This window comes from Ostrinia nubilalis, chromosome 10 (genome assembly GCF_963855985.1).
Source record: "Ostrinia nubilalis chromosome 10, ilOstNubi1.1, whole genome shotgun sequence".
NCBI lineage: Eukaryota > Metazoa > Arthropoda > Insecta > Lepidoptera > Crambidae > Ostrinia > Ostrinia nubilalis.
This window is the reverse complement of record NC_087097.1, coordinates 14,611,410-14,631,516: the sequence shown is the minus strand read 5'-3', so window position 1 is coordinate 14,631,516 and position 20,107 is coordinate 14,611,410. Positions and strand designations below refer to the sequence as shown.

The 20,107-nt window shown below is 35.0% G+C and overlaps 1 protein-coding gene across 5 annotated transcripts in view; it reads left to right on the top strand.

Annotated features, from left to right (window-relative positions):
* LOC135075329 (unconventional myosin IC) overlaps positions 1-20,107 on the top strand; it is a 79,427-nt gene that overhangs the window by 6,334 nt on the left and 52,986 nt on the right. Inside the window, exon 1 of one of the 5 annotated variants that reach the window (XM_063969745.1) lies at positions 4,819-5,126. The exons of the other annotated variants lie outside the window; for them this stretch is intronic. The gene's annotated coding sequence lies outside the window, so the exon portion shown is untranslated. Of the gene's footprint in view, positions 1-4,818; positions 5,127-20,107 lie in introns of those variants that run through there. 5 annotated transcript variants of the gene reach the window in all.

The following is a 20,107-nucleotide window of genomic DNA, read 5'->3' as shown; positions in this document are numbered from 1 at the left end:
TAATTATGCGTTCGCTTTCGTGCTTTTTGGCAAGGTAATTGACACAAAATATTTATAAACAAAGAAAGATAAGGAAAGATCTCACCGGGTTTCGTCGGATTAGTTTTCTAGGCTTTAAGCTTAGGCGCTGTGCTGGTCACTGTCACCTACTCGATGCTTTTTTCTCACCTACAGTTTTTCTCACACAAAAAAAATTATCTATAACCACTATTTTTTGTACATCTGACTATGTTAATAGTTAATCGCGACTATGATTTCGGGTAATTCACTGTTAGAACATTTGGGTTTCACCGTCGCGTCGGCGTCAAACGCCGTAGGGCTTTGTAAGTGCCTTTTAGGGTCGGACCGTCTGGAGCGCACGTGTTGCGCACGTCCACTCCCGAAGGCTGCCTAAAACGAACTCCGTTCATGTTAAAAGACCTCTATGTTCCCAAATTAGGAAGAGCATTATTTTACTAGAGACGCTTGTGGTGGCTGATAAAGATGATAAACACTTTGGCTTTTATTGACAATCAGTAGAATCGTTTCTACTATCGTGTGGACTTGCTGTAATCACTAAGGTATTTTGAGATCTACTAAGAACATAATCATATCGGACAATCAGTAAGTTATTTCAGTTATGTGCTGATGATATGTTGTCCTGAAGTGGTGGTATGAAAAGCTATTATTTGGGACGTGTAGAAGTGCCCTGAAAAGGCTGTTTTATGTAGACATACTTTTCCAATCGTTATATTACGGTTAGGTACGTTATTATGACTCTACTTTTATCTAAGTTCCTGTCTCGACGAAAAAAGGCTAGTAATTTTTAGCCGACTTCAAAAAAGTAGGAGTGCTTTTCGTTACTTCGTTTCAGCCAAAAAACGTCCACTGGACAAAAGCCTCTCCAAGGATTTTTATAACGATAGGTCCTGCGCTGTCTGCATCCGTGCTTCCCGCGAACTAAGTAGGTACACTAGGTTGTCGCCTGGTTATTAAAAATTGGGACTAAACCGTCCTAGTTATTAAAAATTTAAAAATATTAAACCGGGGCTAACTTATCAAAAATTGCCTATTACTCGTAGAAATCATGAGACTAAAAAGAATAATCGCGACCGATAAATTTTCGCAGGCAATCTCGGAGCAATAACCAAATCGATTGGTTCCAGTTTGCGGTGCACTAAGTTCTGTTCACAGACAAATTTTATTTAATGGATATTAAATTGGATTAGCAACGGCCAACGAATTCATATTTAAATACTGGAAATAATTACGCGAAGCGCTTTGTGTTCCATCTGGAAATTGAGCCCAGGCCAGGATCGGTAGTCGACTCGCTTTTCAGTAAACCACTGAAACATTGGCCATTAGTCTGAGGCAATTAAAGACAGAGCATGCTAAACAAATACACACTTACACTCACATACTAGAAAAACATAACCCTCTACGGGTGCAGTCGGGAAAAAAATCTAGAAAGCCTCCAAGCATCTTGGAATAGCGTTTTGGATTGATGAAAGAATTCTTAAAACGGAGTCCTTATAGAAGTTTACTAATAACACTGGTCAACACATGTTTTTTTTCCCTTTAATTTTTTTTCTGTTATTGGGTATTTCTATGGCCCTGATTATGAAAAAAATACTGGGAGATCGTCAACAGCTTTACTTTTTAAAATATAGAGTTTTATTATTTTGACAAACACTAAACACTAGCAAATGGTCTTTTATATGATTTCTTTGAATAGATAAGTTTGAGTAGATCTCGTTGCAAACTTCAGCAATGGTCTGCCATTCATATATGATCACCACCGCCCCTGATAACCTTCTTCCATTGTCCGAAAATTATAATGACATCTTTTATCCTGCTCCTCACTAAACTCACCCACATTTTGTGAAAATTGATGTTAATGCGAGTACATGAAGTGTATTTTTATGCCCATGTTGCACCCTAGCTCTTGCAAATTGGATAGCATGCTCTCAACAATTTCTTTTTGCTTAGGAAATTACTTATAACCAAAAAAATGAATTCTAAGCTTAGGACTGGACTTAAGTCATTGATTTCTTAAAATTACGATCATTTACCAGTTGCCTAATGTGAGTCCCATCAAAAATTCCCAACATTCAAGTTTTCTGTGCTTAATCCTGAAAACTTTCATGAAAGAAAATTATAACATTCGTTACTTTTGTCAAGCGCCTTCACAGACTGTTTCAAGATGCCGAGGTTAATATAAAGTGGTGGAAGTACGGTGATACGGTCTTGGCTAACTACAGGCATGTTTATAAAATAGTTTGTATCAACTTTAGCTGAAAAGCAAAAAGTTGTGTGTGCGGGAAGCCGCACTGGTCAAATTTTTTGTAACCAATGCTTTTGTTTGTTACGACTATTCCAGATACACATGAAACGGGAATTTTATGTAGCCCCCTTGTTGACCTAAAGTAAGTTACCTATTCTCAGAACACAAATAACCCATTTGTGGTCTTGATTAATTAATTTCAAAGATTTATTTTAAAGTGTCGATGTTACGCAGTTTTCATGAAATCCGATAGAGGTTTTCGACATTTTTCAAATATTATATTTACTAAAAACATAGCAGAAGCAATCTGGATTAAGCACACAACATCTTCATAACGAAGCAATATCGAAAACACCAACAAAATATATTTTTTTGTCCAATTAAATCAAAAATCTAAGAAAAAATATTAAATGAAGGTAGCTATAACTTAAAAACAAAAGCTGTTAGAGAAAAACTGTTGCCATATTTAAAAAATATGCGTCAATTTGAGATAGAAACAGAAAAAAAATCACAGGAAACAAACAATTTAATTTTTTTTGTTGACCAGTGTAATTGCTTTCGAACCATTTCACATTTAAATGCAAAACTTAATGAGATATTAACTTTTATGTCATCATTTAAAAAAATCGAATCTTAAAGTAAATGTCTAATCCTTTGGAGTTCGTCTTTAAACATAGGCCTCCTCTTCAACCTTCCACCGACTTCTGTCCCCGGCCACTTGCATCCAGTTTATGCCAGCTTGTTGCCGGATGTCATCTGTCCATCTTTTAGACGGTCTTCCTCTGCCGCGTGTGTAAATACAAAGTAAATGTAATGTATTTAAAATACTTCACCTTTTACTACTGCCTAGTACTGAAACAACGTAATGTATGCACATTTTTATTGCATTTAAAATTTAGTTCTAGGTCAGTATTTCGCAATAACAAAGTGGCCATTGTGAATTGTGTAACGTCAGCGAAAGTGCTTTAATTACATTCTTTATTAACTGAAACACTATGATTTTACTATAGTAAGTACCTAAGTATTTTTCACATTGAAGAATTTTTCATGCTCATTCTTTTAGCTCATTTACCCAGATCAGTGCCCTGAGCACGAATGACTCTCAGTAGCGGCGCTGTTTTGTTTTTCATGCAAAACATACCACAATTTATGCCCGTTTTCACCATCAATCTCTAATTTTTAAGTGTCACTTAAAAATTAGGGATTGATGGTGAAAACGGGAATTAGACGATTTTCATCATCAATGATATCCTTAAAAGGGCATCAGCGTAAAATCCACTACGTACAAAATCCTCAAAATAAATACAGGTGAACGTATTTGTTTATTTTGTTGCAATACTGCAATCTTTTATCCTTAAAGTCCAAAGCCGTTGCATCATGTCAACATTTTATCAATATGAGTTCGGAGGTGGGAAAAGATAAGATAGTTCAGGAGAAATGACAGCGAGTGTTAGTCACATAGCTGGTTTGTGAACTTTAGGGAAAGGACATAAAAAGTCATACTGAAATCTGTAACATCTTTAAATACCATGTTACTACGCAAATAAAGATTCTGATTCTGAAAATTTGTGCTATGAATGTATAATTATCAGTTTTATACGTCCATCTATTAGTGATATAAAAAGTGATCTAATTAAAGGGATAAAGGAAAAGGACGAGCTAAATAATAATGTAAGTCAATACAAAATTATCTTTGAAATAAGTACTTACTTATTTGTTTTAAAAGTTTGCGAAAAACATTCAAATCATTTAGGTAGTCTAAAGTTTGATAATTGAGGTGTTCTATTCTTAACTCTGATAACTTTGAATAAAATAAATCATTAATCGTCTGTGTATTTTTTGTAATGATTTATTTCAACCGACTTCAAGAAAAGCAGGGGTTCATAATTAAGTCTTATATAAACTTCTTGAAGTTAGTTAAATAATATTAATATGTAGCTAGATACAAAACAACTTTCTCCGAGTATTTCACATTGGTAGTGTGTTTCGATATTCGTTTATATAATCTAGCAGATAAGTGTGGATAAGTTGATAAACAATTTCAAGGAATTTATTGAATCATTGAACTTACTTTTACAGGTTTATTTTCTTTGGTATACCACAAAATATTACTACACATACAAAAGGTTAAAAGCCGGTTTTAGAGTGTGCACTGTGCAGTTTATATTTCACATTGGCTTGGCTTGATTGTTAAACCTACACCTTATCGTTTCAGATGTCAGAATTTAATAAAATACATCCACATAAAAGGCGTGCGAAATCGCATGACGAATTTAATATAAATACCTGTGCATTAAGAAACGCGAGAATAACCACGTGTGAGGGCTTTACAAAGAAGGATTATAAACATAATGTGGAACTTATGGCAACGAAAGGTCGTTTTCAGCGACGCTCACCTTTCAACCGAAAGTTCTCGTAAACACAGTGTTTAAATTGTATGGATTTCATATGTATGCTAGTATTGTGTGTACGTAAATGGAAAACCGACTCATTCGGATGACACAATGTGAGACTGAGCTCTCACTTGACCGGTCTGCGCGGCAGTTCACAGTCGACGCTCGCGTGGGATCCATGTCGCGCGCTCCCACACTGGCCGTTATCGAAGCAAAAAGTTCAAACTTCGAACCGTTCGCGTTCGATTTTTAAAACTTCAAACTTTAATTCCGCGTGTGTTTTTGTTTTTTGTGTAAAATTAAAAAAACATTGTGGTGGAAATCCTTTTTTGTGTGAAAATCTATGAGTGATAGATAAAAAGGTGATAACAAAATCGATAGCAGATGTTTTTTCGGCAGTCCGTTGCGTGCAAGTGATGCAACGGGAGTGCTCGGATGTCGAGTTGTGATCAAGTTCGGGTCTGACCAAGGTGAGTGGTGCATCTTTTTGCGAATTCGGCGAGGTCAATGACTTTTCCATGAAGCATCTCGAGTGTAAGATATTGATTCGAGATAAGTCAAGTAATAATGTAGATAAAAATCCATAGATCAGCTTCGCGGTGAATAATGTATTGGTTTGGCACGTTTTTTGCAAGTAGGTCAAAGTGCCCATCGTGACCATGTTTTTCATGGACAATTGATAAGTAAAGGTTATGTGCCATCTTACAGCCATTACCTATTTTTACTAAATTACCGCAATCAATATTGTCACTTTGTTTTTTGTTTAGCATTTCCTTTTGTGCATAAGTAGGCCTACTTAACTACAACATATTATGTATTTCTTCTTTTCTATTTAAGGTAATTAAATAGGTTTTATACCAGCACACCTTAACTTTCCTAACATTTTCACTATTTTGGGAACCAATCGCAAAATAGTGAAAATTTTACTTAAGTTATTTTACGCTGCTGCCTCTTCCTTCCATGGTGCAGTGCAGTTAGTTATCTACCTACTTACAGTCATTCCATTCCATCAGAACATTTGTCAAGATTGTTTAAATCTAGACCTAGACTGATGAAAGACTTTTGAAGCGCATGACTTTTAAATCGCAAACTATGAATTATACGATTTCTTAACAAAGTTACTCGTGATTTATCTGATGACCTAGGGGACTAGATATTTTCTGTGCTAGTTTGCTCCTCGTAGATCACATTCATATCTCTTGGGTGAGATTATGAGCAGCCCATTAATAATTAAAAACATAACCCTCATTTATGTCGCAGTCGGGTAAAAAGTAAGATGAACAAATGAGTTTCTTGTGCTGCTTCTTCTCAGCACTAGCCCATTTATTGTCCCGAAGCAAGTTAGGGTTAAAGTATTTATTTACTAGGACGGGTAAAAGCGCTTTAAAAAGCCTCGCGGCCTCGTGCTGTACTTAAATAATGTCTTTCGTCCGTATTCACAAACATAGTAAATGAGGCCTCACAGTGCGCGTGGACGCTCAGGGTAACACACGAACCAATCACAGAGCTCTATTCAACGCTGTGCGTTCGATTTACTACTTCACTTAAGCAAGCATCGTTTGCGAATACGGGCGTTTATTTTTTTTCATACGAGATATAAAAAACTCGTTAAAAATTAATGTTTTTTAAAGTTGCTTTATGTATTTTTTATAGTTCATCTACAATTCTACACCTATGCACTGTGATTCACGCTCCGTACTAAGGCGGCCATAAATACTTAACATCAAAATAAAATGGTTTTCTTTATTTTATACGTTGAAACATGTTAGAATATACACAAATAATTAAAATTTCAACATAATTATGATATTTCGCAACACAAATGTCTACTTTCAGGTGAAAAAATGTCTCATAGTAATTTTGTTTTAGACAAAAAAATGTAAAACATTTAATACTGCGACTTTTAATGTTAGAATGTTGTGATAATGGTTATTTATATGAATAGTTAACTATAAAGGTATAAAATAAAATTGCAAGAATACATCTAATTAATTTTAAATACATAACAATTCCAATTTTCAACACGAAAAATAATATTTTAATTACATAACAAATCTAGTGCACATTTTGATAGGGCATCTTTTTTTAACCTTGACTTACGTAGACTTGATAAGAGGGGGTCTGAATGAAGAAGAAGCCTGTTGACCTAATCTTTATTGGTCAAGATGCGGCTCAATTTTCGTGTGTAATTGCGTCTAAATGATTTAATGTGTTTGTTCTTCAGACAACTCCCCGATTGCCAATAAAGCGTGATCTATAACATTAGTACCATGGACTAGTACTTTGTGAACGGAAGCAGGTATATTATACCAAGGATACTTGGCAACTAATTGTCGAGCTGTCTCTAAAGCGAACTCTTCGAATTTCGTCTTATTAATGTTATATCTTGAATTTAGACACTGAAGTATGGTCCAGCACCGATCTAGTAGACTTTTCTTGATACCAGTAATTTCAGTTGAAATTTCAGAGTTCAAGAAAAACCGCCTAGCGTCATCGTGATGAGGTAAACGAAAATCAGTTAGCTCAACATCAATATTTTCGACATTATTCAACCAATTAGAGTGCTTTTCTATTAATTTAGATTTAGTTCGAATTGCTTTTGCCCATAAAACCTAAATTCGTGTACATACATAGTTAATTTTACCACTTAGTCTCTAAATCAATATTTTCAACGTTATCCGCTAGGCACGAAGTTTCGATCAAATTGTTAAGAATATGATCATTTTTTCCTTTGAACTACCCTATATAGAGTGCCAAAGGTCAATATCATCATCCTTGAAACGAAACATTTGAAAATTTTACCTAAAACAACATAAAAGTAATATTTAAAAAATGTTTTATTTTTAATACTACCGAAAATTATACTTTGATACCCTATAACTTAAAAAGAGGCAAAAAGCGGCAGATGTAACGTACATGCCCTTATTAGGGACAGTCTCTTCTATTTAAAAAATAAAAATTCATGGCATTACAAGGCATTTCAAAAGTTATAAGTCTAATTGAAATAGAAGTTAAGGATGTTTTTTTTCGAAAAAAGTGGGTCTCTAAAAAATTAAATAAAAATAAACCGAGCATTGTAAAAAATAAAAATGGTTGATAATAAAAGTAGGTACATAGCCTTGTTCTTGAACCTCCATATGATCAACACACTTAAACATTCGATTTGGCACAGTAACACTCAATAACATAGTGATTAACTTTCGACGACTCACATCTCGCGGTAAATAGACTCGAGATGCCCTCACTTCCGATGCACAAAAGTGAATGAAACCTTGACCTTATTACATTACTATTTATAGTTTTTGATAGCTTGGTTACTAGTTAATAACCTAGGGACATCATCGGACCGGGATTAGACAGTGACATTTTTGGATTTTTGGCCTATGGGTGAATCACCGTGCTATGGTCTTGTCACCTGTCCCATCCTTTATGGAACATGAGGTCACTCATCACCAGGACGCACATGGTTGCTAAGTAAATATGAGTCGAACGGCTGGGGACATTCCCTACATCGGCAATATTCTGGTAGAGTGGAATGTTTTCAGGAATATTGGAAACTGATATTGATGCTCTGACGTGTAGAATTTAAACATTGCAAGCTCAATTTGTTTTACTTCTTCATTGCCCTAGCCCTTTCCCATTATTTGGAATCGGCGCCAGGATAGTCAATTTGTTATCTGAATTTGAACATTCTACAACTCGAAGGACAGATGGTATGACGTGCGTCATTATGGTTGAATCTAGCTTGCAATGTTCGGGCTTACCTTCTGAAAACCCAATAAAAACTGGGAATAAATACATAAAGGCATAACACAACATGTAACAGCTAGGGACTAGACTAGACTAGAATTTGCTGCCTGCTGCTGTCTTTCCTGAACACTATAATCCGGGCCTTTTCAATGCGAGACTGAATAGGCACTTACAGGGCAGGGCTTGAATACACTGACATATAATCAATGCAAATTCCATGTAATTGACATTAACAATTATTTAAAAAATAAATGTTTATTGACAATAGATAAATATAATAATCTAAATAAATATTGTAAAAGACGAATAGCGAATTCGCTATCATATTTTATTAAATATTTAGCCATTAATTTGGCTAGCCAAACTGCTTTTATTGAGCAGAACATGGATGTTCGACCCTTGGAATCTGTTCCAAATCATAATTTAAATTACATCGTAAGACAATAGAGGATAACTCTGGCATACAAAATTCGGGTACAAAGAAATTTAACGGTTTTAATTTAGTGCATCAAAATGTACAAGGCTTCTCCGGCAAAGACTTGGAAATTGAGTTATTTATCCAAGAATTGAATATTCATGTCTTATGTTTAACGGAACATTGGCTCAGGCAATATGAACTAATGCTGAGCATTAATAGTTATAAGCTTATTAGTTCATTCACTAGAGAGTTAGCTATTCGTGGAGGGTCACTAATATTAATCAATGATAAATTAAAATGTAAAGAGCGTAAAGATATTGTATCTCTCTCTGTCGAGCGAACTATTGAGCTGTCATGTGCAGAACTGGACGACTATGTTATTGTATGTGTATATAGACCCCCATCTAGTAACTATGAATTATTTGAAACCACAATGGAAGAGGTACTTAGAAGAGTGTGTAATAGTTCAAAGAAAGTAGTTGTATGTGGAGACTTTAATATTAATATAATAGAAGATTCCTCTCTTTCAATAAGGTTTTTAAATTTATTCAAATCTTTTAACTTGTTAAATCTTTTCTCTGAACCAACTAGGGTGACTCCAACATCAGCTACTTGCTTAGACAATATATTCTGTAACTGCTTAGTGCTAGAGAAATCAATAATAAATTTTGTTAATTCTGATCATTGCGGTCAAATAGTGTCATTTCAACACCATTTTGTGCCATCGAGCAAGGAAATAGAATATAGACCAGTCACTGCATCCCAGAAAGACAAATTTAAATCTCAAATATCTAATAAGGTCCCACTTTTGCATTATTTTAACTGTAGTATAAATATTTTATATGAGCAATTATTTGAATTAATTAAAAATGAGTTCAATAAAACTTTTCCTAAGAAAACAATTATTATTAAAAACAATAAAACTAAATTCAGTGACTGGGCTACAGTAGGTATTTATATTAGTAGGAAAAAAATGTTTGAATTATATGGTAGAAAAGCCTATAGTAGCGACCCGGACTTTATAGAATATGTAAAAAAATACTCAAAAGTTTTTAAACAAGTTTGTACCATGGCAAAATCTATTTACATACGTGACAAAATTAAAAACTCTGGCAACAAAATTAAAGCTACTTGGAATTGTATTAATAAAGAAACTTGTAGAATTATATCTCGGGATGACACATTCGCATTAAAAATTGATAATAAGTATATTAAATGCAATGATAAGGTAGCAAACGCATTCGAAGGTTACTTCTCAAATGTACCAATCATAACAACAAGCAATCTTAATTCATGTTCATATCAGGCAATGTCTCTTCTCGAGGGTTGTGTTGATGTTTGCAATAGCCCATTAAAATTTAGACAAATAGACCCCATAGTTATTATAAAAACTTTCAAAGAACTAAATATAAAAAAGACAGAGGATATATGGGGCATATCAACAGACATAATAAAACCCATCATTCCTCTTATAGCTCCCCATTTAGCTCATATCTTTAATGAATGTATTAACGAAGGTCAGTTCCCTACCCTGATGAAACATAGTAAAATCATACCATTATTTAAAGCAGGAGACAAAAGTGACCCATCCAACTTTAGACCTATATCGATACTACCTGCGCTCAGTAAAATATTTGAAAAAATTATTTTCAATCAACTACTGTCTCATTTTAACTTAAATAAACTGTTTCATGAAAAACAATATGGGTTCACAAAAGGGAAAAGTACGACCGATGCAGGGGTTGCTCTTATCAAACACATTTTCGATGCTTGGCAGGAGAAAAAGGATGCTATTGGTGTATTTTGTGACTTATTGAAGGCGTTTGACTGTGTTGATCATCAAACTCTGTTATTTAAGCTAGAACATTATGGCGTATCAGGCAAGGCCTTAAGCCTATTACACTCTTACCTCTCAGACAGATTACAAAAAGTAAATATTCACGGAACTAACTCTTCGGGCGCCCCCCTAAAAATGGGAGTGCCCCAAGGCTCAATACTGGGACCATTGCTCTTTCTGATTTATATAAATGATCTACCTTTTTATTCAAAGGATCTTTGTGAGATAGTATTATTTGCTGATGACACTTCTTTAATTTTTAAAACTGACAGGCGTCAGGAAATATTTGACGACGTGAATAATGCTCTTTCCAAAGTATTAGACTGGTTTACAACTAATAATTTGCTATTAAACGCAAAAAAAACTAAATGTTTAAAATTCACTATGCCTAATGTCAAACAAGTTAATACTAATATTACAGTAAATAATGAACGCATTGAACTGATAAACTCTACTGTCTTTCTAGGTATTACCCTAGACTGTAAATTACAATGGGGCCCCCATATTGCTGCCTTGGCGGGAAGACTTAGTTCAGCTGCCTTTGCGGTGAGAAAGATCAGAAACTTGACTGATGTTGAAACAGCAAGGCTTGTATATTTTAGTTATTTTCATAGTATTATGTCTTATGGTCTTTTACTGTGGGGCTCAGCAGCAGACATAGAATCAATTTTCATTTTACAGAAAAGAGCTGTTCGGGCAATATACGGTCTTAAACCACGTGACTCGCTTAGAGAAGTTTTTAAAGAAATCAATATATTGACTGTGGCTTCGCAATACATATTTGATAACATTATGTATGTCCGTAAACATATACATTTATTTACTAAGAAAAGTGACGTCCACTCATTTAACACGAGACATAAGAATAAACTTGCTGTTCCATCATTTAGGTTGCATAAGATAGGTAATTCATTCTTGGGGAAATGTATTACCATATTTAACAAAATACCACACAACCTTGTCGAATTGCCAATAAACAAATTTAAGATACATATAAAAAATACCCTTATGTCCAAAGGGTACTACAAGGTTCGAGACTATATTGATGACAAGGATGCGTGGTCAGTTCAGTCTGCACATATTTGATGTACTTAAATTTGACTATTCTTACCGTTAGATAATTCCTGGCAATAAGTGGTGACTGAGTTTGTTCCGGCGTTTCTTCTCAGCACTTGCCATATGTTTGTCTCGAAGCGCTGGTAGGGCCCAAAAGATAAGGAGACATGTAAAGTGCCCCATAAGGGCTACCTTTTCTTTTTTTATTATTTTCTATTGACGTTCATAAGTGCCACTTGTGGTTTAAACTGAATAAATATTTTTTGATTTTGATTTTGATTTTGATTTTGGCATTTGGCTGAAACGAAGAATCGAACCTGTCATGAGTTTAGAGGGTCCAATACTCCATCCACCGAACCCCACAATTTTACACACGTATTATTTAATAGCAAATGAATCACTTATATCTGACGATTAATAAATGTTTTGCATAATGATGTCAGCGATTCCGTCACTGTTTGTCTACGATTGGGACGACCATTGTTGATACTATTTCAGTCTTCAGTTATGATTTAATTTCGCTATTGTAGTAAGCGTAGTGAGTTTTGTCTAGCTCTAATCTCTTATTTACACAGAGCAAGTCATTTCAGCAAGAACTCATAATCTCATTTATTTATGCAAGTAGGCTTTTACACGTCCCAGTATTAATCCTACCACTGCTTCAGGACAATAAATGGGCCAGTGCTGAGAAGAAGCCGCGCAAGAAACTCAAAGCAAAGCGAAATAGTTTTTTCCGTAGGAATATAAAATAAATACGTTTTTTTTTACCTTAAAAGAGTACAGGGGCAAAACAAGAAATGTCACAAAAACAAAAAGTTATGTAATGAACATTTAAATTGTTTAAAGTTTCAAATATTCTTATGTGTCACTTAAAATTATAAACTACTAATAGGTATGAATACATATGACTATTACTTGTTTTTACGCTTTTTGTATAATTTCAAATAAAAATACGCGAGAAATCGAAAATATTGTCATCAAAAATATACTTTTGAATTTTAGGGACATTCCTTGTTTTGCCCCTGTACCCTTCAATGGTGTAGTAGTAAAAGTTAAAATTTCTTCCGCCACTTCTTGGCACCAGATATGTCGTCCCGAAGTGGTAATAGGGCAACCTATATTTGGGATGAATATTGCCTTAAAGAGGCCTACAAACTTAATAAAGAATTTTAATTTAGACCTATTGCTTAAAAGAAATTAAAAATACTGCTCAACGTAGCTCTTATTCTGTTTAGTATTAAAACCAGTAGTAATTGTATGAAATATCATTATTTCTGCAATTGGCGTGTGAGATAAAAACATCTCGTTAATCATTAAGAATCATTATAACTACGGGTGTTTCAAAAAAACCCCTAATAACTGAAGGGTGTTTAATAAACGTCTATAAAGAGTCCCTTGTTAATTTCTTACAATCATAGCGACATATTCTAATTTCGGGTAAATTTATGTAAAATAAAAATATCGATTATAAAAATTCCCATCACTAATTTGGGTTCATTGTCCTACCAGGAGTGACCAGGGGTGACCAGGAGCAACTTTCTATGTTCACGCCCCCGGCCACGCCTCATAAAGCATTCTGTGCGCCTAGTATTTACTAGGTATTATTTAATACCTACGGAGAAAAAAATTACACGCACGTCGTTAACAAAACAACAAGCATTCAAAATTATGGTTCACGGATGATGATGACGTGACCGTCATCCCATCACCCGTCATCACCCGTGACGACACGGACGGGCGTCCACTAGAACCCGATCGATGAAGAGCCCGTAAAATGGAGACGTGTCACCATATCAAGGAAACACTGATACGACGGAAGCCGTCGCTGGTCAGCCGCCGGTCTACCTTCGATAAACTGTTCCCGATAAAGTTCACGGGCTTGAACTAAATTTCCATCAGCTCGACCCACACACAACATCATCTCATAATATTCGAAATTAGAAAACATTGCTATTGTAGCAAAACAACACAAAACACAAAGCTTTCGAAAGTAGTTAAACGATAGGAAAACACACCGATCACGCACGAAGCATATGAACGACTAAATCAAAGAAGAGCCGACGGCCGGTGTCGCGATCTTTCGGCGCTTCCGCACAGTGGAAAGTGGTACGAACGGGATCGTGCCACATGCCAAATTTTTGCAACTTCTTATTATGACAATGCAACATTTCGAATGATTTTAGTACGCTAATTTTTATTTCCCAGGTAAAGGAATGTCGCAATGTCGTTTATGTACCTACTTTGTCTACCAAGTTGCGTCTCATTTTAAAATAGAAGAAATGTTATTGAATTCTCAGATTTATTTTCATATCAACATTCTAAAACGTCCCTTAATAATTTTCACTTTTGCAAAAGCAGCCTAAGACTGATTTACACGTACTAAGTAGTTAAAGTAGGTAACTAAATTTTAACTTAATTTTAAGTCTATGTCCAAATGTCTCATAATTAGTATGAAACTGCTTGTCAAAAGGTGTCAAGTGACAAGCCCCACCCACCAACATACCCGAAAAAATATTGTAAAATTTAGTTACCTACTTAACATAACAATCCTAAACGTGTTTACACGGGAACATTAATTGCATCTCTGTAAATAAACAGTCCTCTTAACTTACTGCAACATCAGAAACATGACTGTTCTACAAATAATGTAAAACCAGAATCAGCTATCTTTTTAAATCTATGATCTGCATTCCGAAAACAGATGAGTATGCAATTCAAATAGTTGTGCTTTTTTGTGCTATTTTTGATTTATTTTGTTTGACAAAGAGATAATTAATAAATTTAACAAAACATTGAGTGACTGTGTTCAAACACGCAAAGTAAATAATAGGCTCGGCGAGTTAAGGAACAAAGGTCACCTTCTCATTGACTGAGCGTCAATGTTTAGGCGTTCTGATATCAGTGTCAATAACGCGCACCTACTTAGTATTTCTCCCATACCTTTATTCAGCCGCCTTGTTTAGTTTAAGCATATTAAAGTAATATCATCCCGTGATTATGTTCTAGCATTACCTTTGTAATAAGTTTACGTTTACAGCAAGAGTTTGCTGAGTTAGAATTACATACACAATCTTAAGAGTATTTGTACCACCAAAAGTTTAACATACAAAAGGCATGTTTAAAATTATTTGTGAATAAAAAAATATTGTTGGTCCGGAATAAGTACGCAATGCATATTTCGGCCCATTGTGTACCAGGCGCCACCAGGCGCGCAGCGCTGCGCACGAGTTAGCCGTTAGATGGGGCGGGGGGTGGTGTTCCCGAGCGTCTGCCCACCAATGAGGTTGCCAACATTTTCTTTGGGTATTATTTTAATTTTTCATTGATTTTTAAGATTTTAAGTTTAAAAGTACGAGGCGATTTTGAAATTTATTAAAGAAAGGTTTATGAGTAAATAAAAACATATTTTTTAAATGAATAGTTAAACATTTGGCCGCGATCTCACCTGATGGTAAGTTAGTATTACCATTGACTAGGTATTTATGTGTTTTGAAATAATGATTATGGATGTGAGTAGTTAATGTTTTTTGATTTTTCTGTTACGACAAATTTTATCGAATGGAGGGAAAAACTTACACGGAGTTGTACGATACGATGCTACAGTATGACGTCATGTTCTTCATACCAACTTAAAATTTCACTTTTGGGATAATTGAAAAATGTAATAAGGCGCCCCACTCGCCCCCGCGAACGCGCGGGTTTAAAAGGTGCCAACCGTTACTATGCAAATGTGCAAACTCAAAACAAGCCACCAAAAAAAATTCTAAGTAAAAATGTTTACAATCACTGTCTATTAGGGTTTCGTAAAAGAAACTGAAAACCCAAAATGCTTAAGCTCAAGCACTGATGTTTCCCTAGTACTTTTGATTCCGCGTTGGCCTTTCTTTGAGCGCTTGCCTTACTAAATAAAATGTTTGTCAAAATGTACGTTTTTTGTTGTTGTTGTTGTTATTGTTGTTATTATTATTATTTTAGAATTGTTTTAAATTCTCAGCATTTTAAATAGGAGCCATTTTGCAAGGATTTTGTAAAATATGATGTGAACGCCTCTGTATCCAATGACTACTCAACAAATTGTTTAAATAATAATTAACTTTTTTAAAAAATAAAACCGACTTCAAATGCGTGAACACAAAAAAAACTAAAAATTGCGTATAAAAAAGTTCATCCCCAATTTTCCACCCTTGGGGGTGAAATATTTTCTTCAAATTCGCATGAAACCACCCTTTTGAGAATACCTATTCAACAAAAAAATAATCGTTCAAATTGATTTATAATCGGCGGAGATATTGCGTATAAAAAAGTTCATCCCCAATTTTCCACCCTTGGGGGTTGTTTTTTCTATTATTAAATTTAAATGGGACCACCCTTGAGGTATTACCTATACGCCGAAAAAAGATTTGTTCAAATCGGTTCATAATTGGCGGAGTTATCGCGTAACAAACATAGAAAAAAAAAAAAAAAAAAACATACGGGTCGAATTGAGAACCTCCTCCTTTTTTTTGAAGTCGGTTGAAAAAATGAAATAAAACTAAGGCCTCATTTACGGAGACGCCGGGCATCGTACGTTGTGCGACGTACTGAGTTCAAACATTGGCATTGTGTGTGCATGAGTGCTTTTACGGAAAAGCGATTTAAGACGCGTATTCTTGAAATGGAACGTTATTTGCAGCCGAATCCTGCGGATGGCTTCGATGCGTCTCACACGGCGTTTATTGTTGCGGGATTCACCGCGGGAAGAGATGCAGCTGGCACCACCACTTCACCCGTCTCGCATCAATATTTTTTGTGTTTATGCGTGCGATAATAAGTACCGCATCACGCGCTGCGGCTCCGTAATTATGAGGCCTTATTGGTGCTTATGGTGAACTTACAAACTGGTTACTAAATGCTTATTTTTATACGGAACACAATTCAATCTTACTCCTGGTGGTACCAGGAAAGGTACTAGGAGTAAGCTAAAGATGGGCGGAAATGCAATTTCAAAGATTAAATAATAACAGAATTCGACTGAAGGTACGGTAACGTAACCTACCTGGAATTTCACGGATTTTTTTATTTTTTTTCTGTTGTCTAAGAATGTTTGAAAACTATCATTAGTAGTGATGTTACTATCGGAAAAAGTTATTTACTTACGATTTTTTTTCCATCAAGTGGCCTGATTTCGATAGATGAAGTTTTCACAAAATTTTTCAAATGTACGTACACATGTAAAGTGTAAGTGAGTACCTATTTAAAATGTTTATTTAACGAACAAACATGCTTTTAACACATCGATAAAGGAAGTAGGCAAAAAATGCGGCTAATTGACATTCTGAAAAATACAAAGTCTATGATTTGCGTTCGATGAACCCCGCTGCAGCTGATCAAAGGGAGGGAATTCATATCGATATTTTTGGAAACTTTCGATGTACGTTATTTCCAAAACCGTTCAAGATATGACAATAGGAACAACGGCTTCTATTTCAGATTGTTTCAGTTTCTGTGCCCTTTCAGGCTTTAGGGGGTATTTTGAAACACCCTATATTCGCGTTTTTTCAAAGAGAAAACAGCAAACGAGATCACTAGTTTAAATGAGAAACCAAATACATCTACCTACCCACATACTGACTGACAAAAATAGAGTTAATTTGTATTCTATTTAAATAATCTATTAAATGTGCGTCAGAATATAAAGTAATTTAACCTAAACGTCTTCAGTAAGACAAAATTTCGCATAAATAAACAATGAATAATTAAATGGATGAATTTATTTCTTTACATAACTTACAATTCACTTTCGACTTATCAACAATAATTAGAACAATAACATCGAGCTAAAGTACGGCCAACTAGCAGCGATACAAAAGGTCGATACGACTGTCGAGTTGACAATATATTCTGTCTCTTCCTATCTTGTGTATTTGTCGTAATGTCTCGTTCTCCCGCCAAAATATGTCAAAGTCAGACGGGTTCACCCATGACATTGGGTTTCTCGTTGGCCGTACTTTAGTTTTGCTCCAGGTAACTGAGTTTCATCCGCCACTTCTTCTCAGCACCAGCCACCAGACCAGATGTTCCTATGTGGTGGTAGGACAAGCTATATTTGTCCTAAGTTTTTTTTGCTAAGTACTGAATAAAAGATTAGATTTGATTTGAAAAATAATAGGAAGAAATAAAAAGTTCCAACAATCAGGGACAGTATTATATCCTATAGGCCAGGGATGGCGAACCAATGGCACGCGTGCCATTAATGACACGCGCCAGAATATTTAGGGCACGCCCACCTATCACAAAATTCACTATAAAATAATGTGTTTTATATAAGGGCTATCGTATTTGCCCTCATCAGTTAGTGCCACTGTTGAGTGAGGTCCTGTCACTCGCCAGTGGCACCACTTGTACTATCATTGATAGCATTAGGTGATATTTGATGGCACGTCTAAGACTTTATCAAACATTTTTTTCGGAAAAGTGGCACGTTGATACATAAAGGTTCGCCATCCCTGCTATAGGCGCTAGATTCAGGCCGCTACCAACCGGGCAATATGGATCATCGGGGGAAGCCTATGTTCAGCAGTGACCGTCCTGTGGCTGAAATGATGATCCTAACTTCTAAGTTCTATACATAAGGGTATATTAGGGTCTGCGGGTGTCTATGGGCGACGGTAATCACTTACCATCACAGGTGGTCCGTTTGCTCGTTTGCCTCCTGTCACATAAAAATAAAAAGTTAATAAAACACTCAATAAGCAAGTAAAAAATTGAATAAACAAGGAATGACTCACATCTCATACAACTGTTATCGTTATAATACACATCACGAGCCCAAACAAGAGCCATTCAACAACGATACAGAAGCGCCGCTTGATAGCTCCAGCCGCTCGTAAAATTAAGTTAAAGTACCGCTTATGGAATATTAAACACCTTTAATGAACACCATACTGATTCATGAGACTGTAAGTATATCAGACGGCATATCAAGTTCAACAAGTCAAGTCAACATTGCAGCATCATAAGCAGTAAAATAATCATAATGTGCTTTTTAAAAGTCTGTTTTTTTGACAGAATGCTAGAAGACAATATGCACGTCGTGTCTGTTTTATTTATTTATTCCTTAATGCCACAAGTTTGGTAAATAAGGCGAACTTAATGCCATTGGGAATTCTCTTCCGTTAACAAAATCGTAAATTTTTGTCTCTGAAATTCGCGATTATTGTGGTGTTTTTCACACCGAATAAAATTTTAATGGACAATATGACAAGAAGAGAAGTTTCAGGTAATTTCCTTAGGTAATTTGCAAATATTTCTAGTTTGCATATCAGTAAAAACTGTCTAGCTTTCCGAGCCAACTATGGTCCAATATAATTAATTTTACACCGTCTAATAAAATAATTTTAATTGCAAAATGAAAATAATTGAGTACGACAGTTTAGACTTTTGATTCAGTTATTTTTTATCATTTAATACATAATTTACCAAATTGTCTAAGTTAATTAGCGCATGTCAATTAAATAAAATTAATAATTAGTTGCATACTTATTTCCGGGACAACTGGCTTAAACAAAAAATCTATTCAATGTTTCAAGCCCAGTGGCTAAAAAAACGTATTCCCTTTAAACCCAGCATTGGTTCTTGAGGTGCGCTGGTTAAAATACTCGAAGTAAAATTATGTGATATCTAGTTATATTTTTAACTTAGTCCATAACATATTTGTCTTTTAGTTTAATACGAATCCTAAAGCTGGTCAAGGTCTCGGAAACGCTCTCCAATCCTTAGTGCCGTCTTACTACGCGAAAAAATTACGTCGTTAGTTTGTAAAACCAATGTTAAATGATTCATACTGGTGACAGCTGAGTAAACTTGTAACAGGTACTCCAACCTATATACTAGTTAGACCCGCTTCTTTGGTTGTTAAACCATTAATTTTTAGTTACACAATAGTTATTACAATTTTTAGCGAAAGGAGTCGCATCTCAAACTGTTCTTGGAGTCGCCCGCCAAGTGAAATTTCGTGGATTCGATTCTCACCTTAGGCAATTCGATTTTGTCCAGTTATTTAATACACAATAGTTGTACAACAGTGTTATTCTGTACTTCTTATAAGGTCATTTAGTCTGCCATGAAATTAATCAGAAGACAATAGGAAGAGCTGGGATCTAAAAATAGACTTCCTTATAAAGTTTAGTTCTAACAATGGTTTAAATTAACCTCTACATAACTACCTTCACCACCCATGTACATATAGGTGAATCTTTTTATATAATGTAATATAAGTTATCGTGAGTTTGTGACTAATAAAAATACCTTTAATTACAGAAAAAAACCCTTTATCATAATGCTTATCATATTATCAGAAACGTGCATTGTGCAATTCTGAAGAAAACAGTTTTAGTCAGACAGTGAAACTG